The 13,008-nt window shown below is 48.2% G+C and overlaps 1 pseudogene; it reads right to left on the bottom strand.

The window, feature by feature from the left end:
* Positions 1-1,369: 1,369 nt before the first annotated feature.
* LOC139227294 (U2 spliceosomal RNA) lies at positions 1,370-1,506 on the bottom strand (annotated as a pseudogene).
* Positions 1,507-13,008: the final 11,502 nt, after the last annotated feature.

Here is a 13,008-nt window from a genome sequence, read left to right as displayed (position 1 = left end):
CTGGGCGCTTCGCTGCTCCCGGGTTCCTGGAGCGGGGCTGTGCTGGTCGCTTCACTGCTCCCGGTCGCCTGTGGCTGTGGGTTGGTGTATTGCCTCTTTTTTTGGTGGCGGTAGTGAGGGGTTTTTTCTCGCCTTTCCTCATCCGACGAGCTGCCGTCGCTGCTGTCTGTCGTGGTTGCTAGCCGCCTCTTCCCTGTCGTTTCCGCAGGGGCCCTTGCTCTCCTTACGCTTGCGGGCCTTTTTCTTGACGGTCTCCCATCCTGCTTCATCGTCTGCTGTCTCCTCGTTCCTGGACTCGGTGCGCTGGGGGAGAGCTTCACTGCTGGCTGCTGGTGTCTCGCAGCTCACCGTAGCAGGCTTCTCTTCCTCACCGACTTGTTCCGAGTCCACGAGGGCGGTTGCTTCTTTGCCCCGGGCGTTGGTCGGGGGGTGGGGCGTGTAGATCTCCTCTGGAGCGTTGTGTTCCTCAGCTTCCTCCTCCTCTCATGCAATGTTCTTTGCCGCCTGCGTATAGCTGAAGTTGCGTTTGGGGCAGTTTTTGTAAAGGTGCCCAGTCAGACCACAGAGGTTGCAGCACTTGGTCTCTTTACAGTTCTTTGTCTGGTGGCCTTCGTTCTTGCAGTTTCGGCAGATGACAGTTTTGCAGCTTGCCGCCACATGGTCTGCCTTCCCGCAGGTGCGGCACACATTGGGTTGGCCAGCGTACACCATGTAGCCCCGACTTCCTCCGATGGCGAAGCTGGAGGAGGGGTGCAGGATGGTTCCGCTGGCGTCCACCTTCATGGTGACCTGGATCTGGCGCTTGCTGGTCCATATCCCGTGCAAGTCTTTCAAGTCGCTGCTGTTTCCTGCCCCATCAACATACCTGGCGAGGAAAGTCAGCACATCAATGACCGGGATGTGGGGGTTGTACATCTGCACTGTGATAGTGCATCTTCTCTGCAACGGGAGGGTGAACAGTGGCTCCCAAGTCAGCACTGAGCGCAGCGGTTCACTCGCCTCCTTCAGTCCCTTCAGGAACTTCAGGCATAGGGTGACGGTTCTGAAGGTCACATCAAAGTAACCTCTCTTCGGGAGGTCCTGCAAGGCGAAGATGTCGGCGACTTTCATGCCGCATGTTCCAAGCAGGATTTTCTTCACGAACAGGTCCTGGTTGATCGTTGCCTGTTCTTCCACTTTCTTCACCGTTACTCGGATGGTGTTTCGGACACCCTGGTTCACCGCTCAGTTGGCCGCCATCCGGGTTGCAGATTCCTCCTTTCGATGTGTATTTTGGCCGAAGCCTTCAATCTCTGGCCAGTCCGGCACCTTGGCAGGCCTCCGGGCCTGCCCAATGGTCGGTCGACATGCAGATTTTCCTCTTCTCTCCAATTGGTGCTTGGCCCAAGCCAAAGGGCCAGAGCCAGCAAAACTGGAAAAACGAGTTTTCTGCAATCATCAATTTGCATATGAATGCCCAATCAACAGATACTACACTTGATCTTAGCCAAAAGGCCGAGAGCCAACTCGAGTCCTCTAGATATAAAGGCCAGCATTCCATTAGCCTTTTTGATTATTTTCTGTACCTGTTCATGACATTCTAATGATCAGTGTACCTGAAGCCCCAAAGCATTGGTACGGTCCCCACTACTTACACCATCCATCCTCATCACGGGCGGTCACCTATAGCGGGCAAATGACGTTGACCATTTGTCATCACCATATACGTCAATTACTAAAAGGCTGCTTATCACATATTAAACGCACTGGTTACTCCGTGCAGTTCAGCACTCTTTTCTCTTAGGTAGGACCCCAGAGTCGAGGATGACTTGCTTCCACACTAATATGAGTTCTAAGGTGATTGATGAGTCCGATGCGGGATCTACAGACTCTGTCACAGGTGAGGCAGGTGGTGGTTGAAGGGACGGGTGGGTGGGATGCTTGATTTGTCATATGCCCCTTCTGCTGTTTGTACTTGGCTTCCGCGTGCTCCCGACGAAGAGACTCGAAGTGTTCGCCGCCTTCTCGAACGCTCTTCCTCCACTTTGAGCAGTCTTGGGCCAGGAATTTTCAAGAGTTACATTTTTTTTCAGGGAGTCTTTGAAGCGTGCCCTGACGGAGCTCGGAGCAGAGTGCTTGCTTCGGGAGTCTTGTATCAGACATGCGGACAATGTGGCCCGTCCATCGGAGCTGATTGAGCGTGATCAAGGTCTCGATGCTGGGGATGTTGGCCTGAGAGACAACGCTGATGTTGGTATGCCTATCCTGCCAGTGGATTTGCAGGATTTTGCGGAGGCAGTGTTGGTTGGCACTTCTCCAGTGCTTTGAGGTGCCTGCTGTACTCACCGTGCAGTTCAGTACTCACCGATTTTTAAAAGCTCCACTGATTTCAGGCAAAGTCAGGCCTTTAAGCAACTTCGTTCAGCCGTTCACACTGTTAACAAGTACAGGAGGCAAACTCAAGCAGCTGTGGGAGTTATTTCCTGGCTATAGCCCGTTCTGGTTTTGCCGTCCACCACATACAAAAGGCATGTCGCATTAGCACGAATGTTCCCGCGATGTGTGGTGGGGGACAGTACTCCCTTTGCTGTTTGCAAAATGGCTGCTGTACTTGATACAGCAACAGTCACTGCAGTTCCTTTCCAAGTAATTTGTTGTACGTGAAACACTTCGATATATTGCTGAGAGGTGGTTTATAAATGCAGGTCTGCCTTTTTCAAACACTGTAATTACTGGGTAATAAACCCTGTGGTATGGTAGCCTCGCCAACAATGTCAATTCAAGGTCAAATGTGGCTGCCAGAACCTATTTTTAAAATTAGTAATAAAAAAAATATGGTTAATATTCACACTGTTCCATTTTAAACTGTTCATTTTGCTTTATTGACTGATGTTATTCCCAGGGTAGCAGTTTGGAAGAGTTACGCAGCCTAACTGTATGAAGGAGCTGAATTAACAATTCCGTGGATACTCAACACCCCAGTGTTGACAGCTGTACTTGTATTAATGTTGTTTTACTTTCTTCATACAGTGTGCCTCAGTAACTCCTTAAAGCATGGTTACGCCATTATTGCACTATTCAAATTAGAATATACCCATGAACAAAAAGGATTAAAAGATATTAAAGAATCATCATCAAGGCCCCTCATGTGAGCTGTATTGATCAGAAAGGTTCCAGGTGTAATCTGTGGCCTGTGTATATTTCAATCTTACCACAGCTAAAAAGATGTTTTATCCCTCTTTTGATAGAAGAGAGAGTGACTGAAGTCATTGAAATTCTATGTAATCTCACCAGAAGCATTGATTAATCTAATCGAAATCCCATTAATGGCAGTGGGGGAGGGGTAGAGTGAAACATTCAGTTAATTTGTTCCATTTGTACTCTTTTATAACATATCATAGAAGCATAGAATGGTTTCAGCACGGAAGAAGTCTATTCGGCCCGTCGAGCCCGTGCCAGCTCTCTGCAAGAGCACCTCAGCTAGTCCCACTCCCCCGCTCTTTCCCCATAGCCCTGCAATTTTTTTTCTTTCACGTACTTATCCAACTCCATGATTGAATCTGTCTCCACCATCCTTCCAGATCCTAACCTAGGCCTCTCATAATTTTAAACACCTCAATTAAATCTCCCCTCATCCTCCTCTGTTCCAAAAAAAAACAACCCCAGCCGATCCAATCTTTCCTCATAGCTAAAATTGTCCAGACCTGGCAACATCCTCGCAAATCGCCTCTGTACCCACCTGAGTGCATTCACGACTTTCCTGTAATGTGGTGACCAGAACTGTATCACTGCCACAGAACCATCCATGGGACAGATGGAGCGGTTTGGCCTGTCGAGTGCTCCACAGCCATCATCAGCACCATTCTATAACAGCCTCGGAATGTGCGCAGACGCAGGCGTCATCCGCGTACTGTAGCTCAACGACAGAGGTTGGGACGCTCTTGGACCTGGCCTGGAGACGACGAAAGTTGAACAGGTTCCCATTGGTTCTGTAGTTTAGTTCTACTCCAGCGGGGAGCTTGTTGAGTGTGAGGTGGAGCATTGCAGCGAGGAAGATTGAGAGATGGTTGGCACGATGATGCAGCCCTGTTTGACCCTGGTCCGGACGTGGATTGGATCTGTAATGGATCCGTTGGTAAGGATCATGCTTGCATGTCAGAGCAGGTCTCCCTGATGATGTTCCTCTGTCTGGTATGGAGCACTCTGCCACCAGGAGCTAGAGCAGAACCATTCCACCATTGGCACTACCTGAATTTAAGCTTTCGCTATTTCTATGCTTTTGAACTCAGTTCCTCTGACTGGAAATCCAACACTGAACACTCAAAGCTCTCAGCTCAACTTTGACCATTAAGCCTTTTGGCCTTGCCAATCTTTATTTCAGTGATTATTTCTAGCTTTGTCCTGTCCGGTGATATTTGTAAACTAAGCTGCAGGTTATGTTGGTGGTCATTTGCCGTGAAAAAAAGTCCCATCGTATTGACTGCTCTCTTTAACCCATTTTCTTTAGGTAAATTGCGCAGAACCTTTCTTGGGAGAGAGTGAGTGTTTGAGGTGGACTCACGGACTTAGTAATGGAACGTGGAGCATCTGGAGTGCTTCAGGCATCAAGGCCCCATTGATCAGATGGAGAAACTTGAGGCCCATCCAGCACCCAATAACATGTGCCTGAGAGGTGCCCCTACAGGTGCTTCAGAGAGGCCTATTCAAAAGATTCAAATGTTGTCCTATGTGGCCCCCTCCTTATCAGGTACAAAATAATCGAAAAGGCTAATGGAAAGGCTAAAGGCCTTTATAACTAGGGGGCTAAAATATAAAGGGGAGGAAGTTTTGTTACAGCTATACAAAGCCCTGCTTACACCACATATGAGTACTGTTTACAGTTCTGGACACCACACCTTAGAAAGGGTATATTGGCCTTGGAAGGAATGGAGTGCAGATTCACCAGAATGTTACCAGTGCTCCCAGGATTAGATTATGCGGAGAGATTACATGAACTGGGCTTGTAATCCACTGGACTATAGAAGGTTAAGGGGTGATTTGGTTGAAGTTTTTAGGATTTTGAAAGGAATTGATAGGGTAGATAGCGAGAGACTATTTCCATTGGTGGGGGAGTCCAGGACAAGGGTACAGAACCTTAAAATCAGAGCCTGACCATCCAGGAGAGAAGTTAGAAAACACGTCTTAATGCAAAGGGTGGTAGAAGTGTGGAACTCTCTCCCACAAAAAGCAGTAGATGCTTTAAATTTAAATCTGAAAGGGGACTAAGATCCACATCACCTTCATCCAAAATTACACATGACGACATCGTAAGGGCAGCCAGCGGCACTTCAGGTGCCAGCAATCAGCACGCCCACCTCACTCGTACTTCACCTTCACCACAACCCAGAGCAACATATGTTACATATAGCAAGCACCTGAGAACACCTCGCATTATCGTACGAGGTCAGCTCATTGGGACTGTAACAGCATAGAAACAGGCCTCTATGTCAGTGTTCATGCTCCACACGAGCCTTCTTCCAACCTACTGCAGCCAGCACTATCAACATATCCTTCCATTCCTTTCACCCTCATGTCCTGTTCAGTTTCCCCTCCAATGTATCGATGTTATTTGCCTCAACTACTCCATGTGGTAGTGAGTTCTACATTCTCACCACTCTCTGGGTACAGAAGTTTCTCCTGAATTCTTTATTGAAAGAAAGAAAAACTTACATTTATATAGCATCTTTCACGACCACCAGACATCTCAAAGCGCTTTACAGCCAATGAATTGCTTTTGGAGTGTAGTCACTGTTGTAATGTGGGAAAGGCGGCAGCCTATTTGCGCACAGCAAGCTCCCACAAACAGCAATGTGATAATGACCAGATAATCTATATTTTTGTTATGTTGATTGAGGGATAAATATTGGACAGAACACCGAGGATAACTCCCTTGCTCTTCTTCGAAATAGTGCCATGGGATCTTTTACATCCACCTTAGAGAGCAAATAGGGCCTCAGTTTAATGTCTCATCTGAAAGACAGCACCTCCAACAGTGCAGCACTCCCTCAGCACTGCACTGGAGTGTCAGGCTAGATTTATGTGGTCAAATTCCTGGAGTGGGACTTGAACCCACAAACATCTGACTCAGAGGCGAGTGTGCTGCCCACTGAGCCACAGCTGACATTGGATTTATTAGTGACTATCTTGTATTTATAGCCCCTAGTTCTGGTCTCCCTCACAAATGGAAACATCTTCTCTACATCTACCCTCTTGAAACCCTTCATCATTTTAAAGACTTCTATCAGGTCACCTCTCAGTTTGCTCTTTCCTAGAGAAAAAGAGCCCCAGCTTGTTCAGCCTTTCCTGATAATGAGAACCTCTCAGTTCTGGTATCACCCTTGTAAATCTTTTTGTACTTTCTCCAATCCTTCTATATCCTTTCTATAATATGGAGACAGAACTGTTCACAGTACTCTAAGTGTGGTCTAACCATGGTTCTAAATAAGTTTAACATAACTTCTCTGCTTTTGAATTCCATTCCTCTAGAAATGAGCCCCAGTACTTGGATTGCACATTTTATGGCCTTATTAACCTGTGTTGTCATTTGTTGTGTACTATGCATCTGTACCCCCAGATTCCTCGGCCCCTCAGCTCCATTTACTCACGTATTTTCCAAGGACTATGTGGTCTCCTTATTCCTCCTACAAGAATACATCACCTCCTACTTACCAATATTGAAATGAATTTGCCATGTACACACCCACTCTGCAAGTTTGCTCATTGGCTGATGCTGTGATCTCCAGTGTTGAACCTGTAACACTTGGAGGGAGTACAACGTCACCACAGCAAAGCAAATCAGCTGCTGCCTCGTCCCCAAACTTGGCCGGTGGGATCAGGTGGTCAATAAGTCAATGAATCCTAGTTTGATCTTGAAGAGATTTGAACTATTTCCCTCCTCCAAACCCTCCACACACCATGGAACGAGATAGAAGTTGTCATTTGTTCAAATATTCACATTACCATTATGTGTGGGGTGGCGGCGGGGGTGGGGTGGGGGGGAGGGGGAAAGTGGGTGGAGATAAGCACAATATCGGGATGAAAACTTATCTTGGGTTGGTCCAGATTTGGCTTTTGCTGGCTTGACTCAACTCAAACCAATTGAGCCACCACTCCTCCCATCCTTACTCCACGGTTTATATATTTTTGTTAGACTAGGGTATTAAGGGTTATGGAGCCAAGGTACATTGATGAAGTTAAAATACAGATCAGCCACGATCTAATTGAATGGCCTAACAGGCTCGAGGGGATGAATTGGCCACTCCTGTTCCTATGGAACCTGAATATGAATGAACTGCAGTTACCTTTAAAGACCCTCATAATCACAATATAAAATTGCTGGAGGAGATGGACTTCAGGTACAAAATTCCAATTAGTCAACTCCAAGTGAAGTAAATAGAAATTGAAAATCCCCAATGAATTGCATCTACATCATTAAATTGCTACAATCTTGTCCTGTATGACATGCACTGCTTTACTTCTGTTATCTGCCAGTACAGATTACATCCCCAGCTGCCACATGCATAAGTTAAGGAGGTCAGAGTTAGGCGAGGAATGTGATTTTTCCATGATGGATTTTCCTATTAAAATTTTTCCGACTGTAACCCAAAAATGCCATACATCACAGTTGTTATTGTTGTGTTTGGACAACTTGAAAATCAGCTCCCCAGTGGGGCTGCTGTTGATGACATTTCTGTGGGATACCAGCCAACTGGTACGATTGGCTTTCAGAAGCCTTGCAGCAGCACTGAAACAAAAATAAAGACTTACATTTATATAGCACCTTTCACGACCACCGTACATCACAAAGCGCTTTACAGCCAATGAAGTATTATTGGAGTGTAGTCACTATTATAATGTGGGAAACGCGGCAGCCAATTTGCGCACAGCAAGCTCCCACAAACAGCAATGTTATAATAACCCGATAAACCTTTTTTAGTTATGTTGATTGAGGGATAAATATTGGCCAGGACACCGGGGGTAACGCCCCTGCGCTTCTTCTAAACAGTGCCTTGGGATCTTTTACGTCCACCTGAGAGAGCAGGCGGGGCCTCGGTTTAAAGCCTCATCCAAAAGACAGCACAGCACTCCCATAGAGTGTCAGCCGAGATTTACGTGCTCAAGTCCCTGAAGTGGGACTTGAACCCACAACTTTCTGACTCAGAAGCAAGTGTGCAACCCACTCAGCCACAGCTGACACGAACAAACTCCAATTCTGGCAGTGGTGGGCAGCCACAGCAGCAGCAGTGAGGTGGGAAAGGATTGGATTCGAGGGAATGCGCCAGGAGACACCGGCATGGAGTTTGCGGTGTTTGATCGAGGTTTTCGGTTGGGCAACAGAACGGTGCCTCTGTTCCATCCTACTGGTCTGTTGGCCTGTGAGTTCAGTATTTGAGCATTCCATCAAGTTCCATCATTGAGCTCGTAGGTGTGAGGGTTGAACTATCGCCCGATCTGTTTTGGAGGCAAAAGTGAAGATGCGAGCTTATGACTGCGGTTTGGGCGCTTAACTCTGATCCAATCTCCGTTCTTCAGTTGGAGCCTTTGAGCGTGTCATTTTCTGTCTGTGTACAACTTCGCTTTTCGTTGTCGTTCCGAAATCTGGGATGCGAGTGCGGTTATCTTCGCGCTAGGTTTGGTTGGAGGTTTGAGAATGTCCAGTAGCCAGCGAAGATTCTGCCCAATCATGAGCTCAGCGGGTGTCTTCCCCGTTAGCGAGTGCTTTGTGGAACGATATGTGCAGAGAATGGTTTGAACCACTTTGTCGAATGTTTGGCCTGCTGTGAGGTTGGCTTTCAAACCTTCTTTGATGACTCGCTCAACACCTCCGTTGCTTTGAGAATTGTACCAAGCAGTAAGGCTATGCTCGATAGCGTGATGAGTGAGGAAATCCGCGAACTGGTCAAACACAAACTGTGGTCCATTGTCAGTGATTATGACCTCTGGGAGGCCCCACTTCGTGAACATATGCTGCAGAACAGTGACGATCGTTGATGAGGTCACTGAACTTGTTGTAGCGATTTTGGGCTATTTGTAATGCAGGTCAATTCAGATCAGCCATGATCTTATTAAATGGCAGAGCAGGCTTGAGGGGCCAGGTGGCCTACTCCTGCTCCTATTTCATATGTTCTTATGTTCTTATGTCATGTGCTACAACAAGGAACCGCTGGTGCTGTGGAGCTGCTTCAACTGGACCGAAGATATCGACTGAAGTTGTTGCCATGGTTTTTGTGGCCATGGAATGGGCTTCATTGTCGCTGGTCAGATGTTTGTGGCCTTTCCGCTCTGACTGCATGCTTCGCAGTGTGAGACAAACTCCTCAATGCGAGTGACAATCCCAGGCCACCATATTGCTTCATGCGGACTGTCCTGTGTCTTACATTATTATATATAACTGTATCCAAACATGCTATACATGACTGTAATAAGATATGACCTGTAACCACCAGCATACCTTACCACCGGGGGTGCACTTGCAAGAGACAGGTATATAAGCACAGGTCTCAGGCAAGTACAGCATTCCAGAGCTGTGAAATAAAAGGTGCAGGTCCAGAGTGACCTTGACTTCACTACATGCCTCGTGTGAATCTGTACTGAGGGGACAGGACTTTAGGGGTACTGAAGTTGAATGTTCAGCCATGAACTCATTGAATGGCGGTGCAGGCTAGAAGGGCCGAATGGCCTACTCCTGCACCTATTTTCTATGTTTCTATGTTTACAGTGGCGACGGGTTACGGGATTACAGAATCCACAGAATGGCAAACAACGGATCAGATGAAAAGTACAATGCGGGAGACAATTGGGAGGACTTTATAGAAAGGCTCCAGCAAAGCTTTGTAACCAAAGACTGGTTAGGCGACGATACGGCAGACAAGAGAAGAGCCCATCTCTTGACCACCTGTGGCTCGAAAACATACGCTTTAATGAAGGATCTGTTGGCACCTGAGAAACCAGCAAGCAAGTCATTTGAAGAATTGAGCACAATGGTAAGAGACCACCTGAAGCCAGCGAGCAGCCTACACATGGCCAGACACAGGTTTTACAACTACAGACGCTGTGTGGGCCAGAGCATACCTGACTTTGTGGCGGAACTTCGGAGGTTGGCTAGTTTATGTGAGTTTTCCGATGAACTGAGGAGAGAAATGCTGAGAGACTTTTTCATTGAAGGAATAGGCCACGCAGGCATATTTCGAAAGCTCATAGAGACCAAGAACCTGACCTTAGAGGCAGCAGCACTGGTTGCACAGACATTCTTGGTAGGGGAAGAAGAAAGGAGGTTGATTTACAATGCAGGTGCGACAACTAACAAAATAATGGAACAAGGAGTTCACAGCATTAGAAAAGCTGCTACCGACACACACAGAAAAAACCGGCAGGACAGGCTTTCGACAGCAAGCAGTGGCAACAGAAGCCATCAAGGGCCACAGAAATGGCCGTTCACACCTCATCAACCCACAATGAGAGCAATCAACTACAAACTGAGAGAAGCTCAAGAGAGATCAGCCAGATGCAGCTTATTCTTTGCAAGCAGTCTATGCTGGAGGTGTGGGGGTGGGCATTCGTCAAGGGAATGTCGATTTCAGCAGGCTGTTTGCAGGAACTGTGAATATACAGGGCATTTGGCCCGCATGTGCAAAAAAACGGCAGCTCGGCTGTTTTATGAATCGGATGGGTTGGAAAGCGGACCAGAGGACGGTGGGGACAGTACCCGGGACACCGATGTACAGCGGGTCAACACGATCAATGGCCGCTGCTCTTATGACAGGACGCCTCCTATAATGATGAGGGTCCTACTCAACAGGATATCTGTCAACATGGAGCTGGATACAGGAGCGAGTCAATCTCTCATGGGCGTTCAACAATTTGAACAACTGTGGCCGCATAAAAGAGACAGACCAAAACTCACAAGGATCGACACCAAACTAAGGACCTATACCAAAGAAATCGTACCAGTCCTCGGCAACGCCATGCTCTCTGTCACGCACAAAGGGACAGTGAACCGACTTCCCCTGTGGATTGTCCCTGGAGACCCCCCAGCACTGCAGGGGAGAAGCTGGCTGGCAAAACTAAACTGGAAATGGGATGATGTCTATGCCATGTCATTAGAGGAACGGACCTCCTGCTCAACAGTTATAAAGCGATTTGAACATCTCTTTCAGCCAGGTGTGGGCACTTTCAAAGGGGCCAAAGTCAAAATCTACATCACACAGGATGCTAGACTGGTCCATCACAAGGCCAGAGCTGTACCCTATGTGATGAGGGAAAAGATTGAACACGAACTGGACAGGCTTCTGCGGGAAGGCATTATATCACCTGTGGAATTTAGTGACTGGGCAAATCCCATCGTCCCAGACATGAAGCCTGATGGATCCGTATGAATCTGTGGGGACTACAAATCTACCATAAACAGAGTCTCCCTACAGGACTAGTACCCGCTGCCCAGAGCAGGGGACTTATTTGCCACATTGGCTGGAGGTAAACTTTTCTCAAAATTAGACCTCACATCTGCGTATATGACGCAAGAATTGACCGAGGAACCCAAGCTACTCACCACCATCAACACACATCAGGCCTTTTCATGTACAATCGATGCCCATTCGGCATCAGGTCGGCAGCTGCCATATTCCAGCGCAACATGGAGAGTCTGTTCAAGTCCATCCCGGGGACAGTTGTATTTCAAGACGACATACTTATCACGGGCAGGGACACCGACTCCCATCTGCGTAATTTGGAGGAAGTACTAAAGCAGTTGGATCGGGAAGGCCTATGAGTCAAGAAATCCAAGTGCCTGTTTCTCGCACCCGAGGTTGAATTTTTGGGCAGAAGGATTGCCGCTGATGGAATCCGCCCAATAGAGTCCAAAACAGAAGCAATTCGCCTGGCACCCAGGCCCCGGAATGTCTCAGAACTACCCGCCTTTCTCGGGCTACTCAATTACTTTGGGCACTTTATGCAGAACTTAAGCACACTGCTGGAGCCTCTCCATGTGCTACTCAGGAAGGGGTGCGATTGGTTTTGGGGGGACGCCCAGGAACGCGCCTTCAATAAGGCATGCAACCTTCTGTGTTCCAACAGTGTTTTGACTTTCTTTGACCCAGGTAAAAAGCTAGTTCTCACATGCGATGCGTCAGCGTATGGGGTCAGGTGCGTTTTGCAACATGTCAATAATGCAGGCAAATTATAACCCATAGCTTATGCCTCCAGGTCACTTTTGCGGGCGGAGCGTGGGTACGGAATGGTAGAGAAGGAGGCGCTCGCGTGCGTGTACGGTGTCAAAAAGATGCACCAATACCTTTTCGGGGCCAAGTTCGCGTTAGAAACCGACCACAAGCCCCTCACGTCCCTCTTATCCGAGAGCAAGGCAATAAACGCCTCAGCGCGAATTCAACGGTGGGCACTCATGATGGCGTCCTACGACTATACCATAAGGCACAGACCAGGCACAGACAACTCTGCCGACGCACTCAGCAGGCTACCCCTGGCGACCACGGAAAGGTCTGACGAACGGGACTGTGAGATAGTCATGGCAATCAATGCCTTTGAGTCCACAGGTTCGCCCATGACCGCTTGCCAAATCAGAGCCTGGACGGCCAGCGATCCCACATTATCCTTAGTAAAAAGATGTGTCCTAACCGGTGACTGGGCAGAGGCTCGCGATGCCTGCCCCGAGGAATTAAAACCCTTTCACAGGCGCATGCATGAGCTATCACTACAAGCAGACTGCCTGATATGGGGCAGCCGAGTAGTCATGCCTCTGTGAGGCAGAGGGGCATTTGTCCGGGAGCTCTACCGCGAGCACCCGGGGATTGTTCTCATGAAGGCCATAGCCAGATCCCACGTCTGGTGGCCTGGTATTGACGCGGACTTGGAGCTCTGCGTACGAAGGTGCACCATTTGTGCCCAACTCAGCAATTCCCCCAGCGAGGCTCCACTGAGCCCCTGGCCCTGACCTACCAAACCATGGTCGCGGGTGCACATAGACTATGCTGGCCC

This window comes from Pristiophorus japonicus, chromosome 16, assembly GCF_044704955.1.
Source record: "Pristiophorus japonicus isolate sPriJap1 chromosome 16, sPriJap1.hap1, whole genome shotgun sequence".
NCBI classification, from domain to species: Eukaryota; Metazoa; Chordata; class Chondrichthyes; family Pristiophoridae; genus Pristiophorus; species Pristiophorus japonicus.
This window is presented reverse-complemented; position numbering and strand designations above follow the sequence as displayed.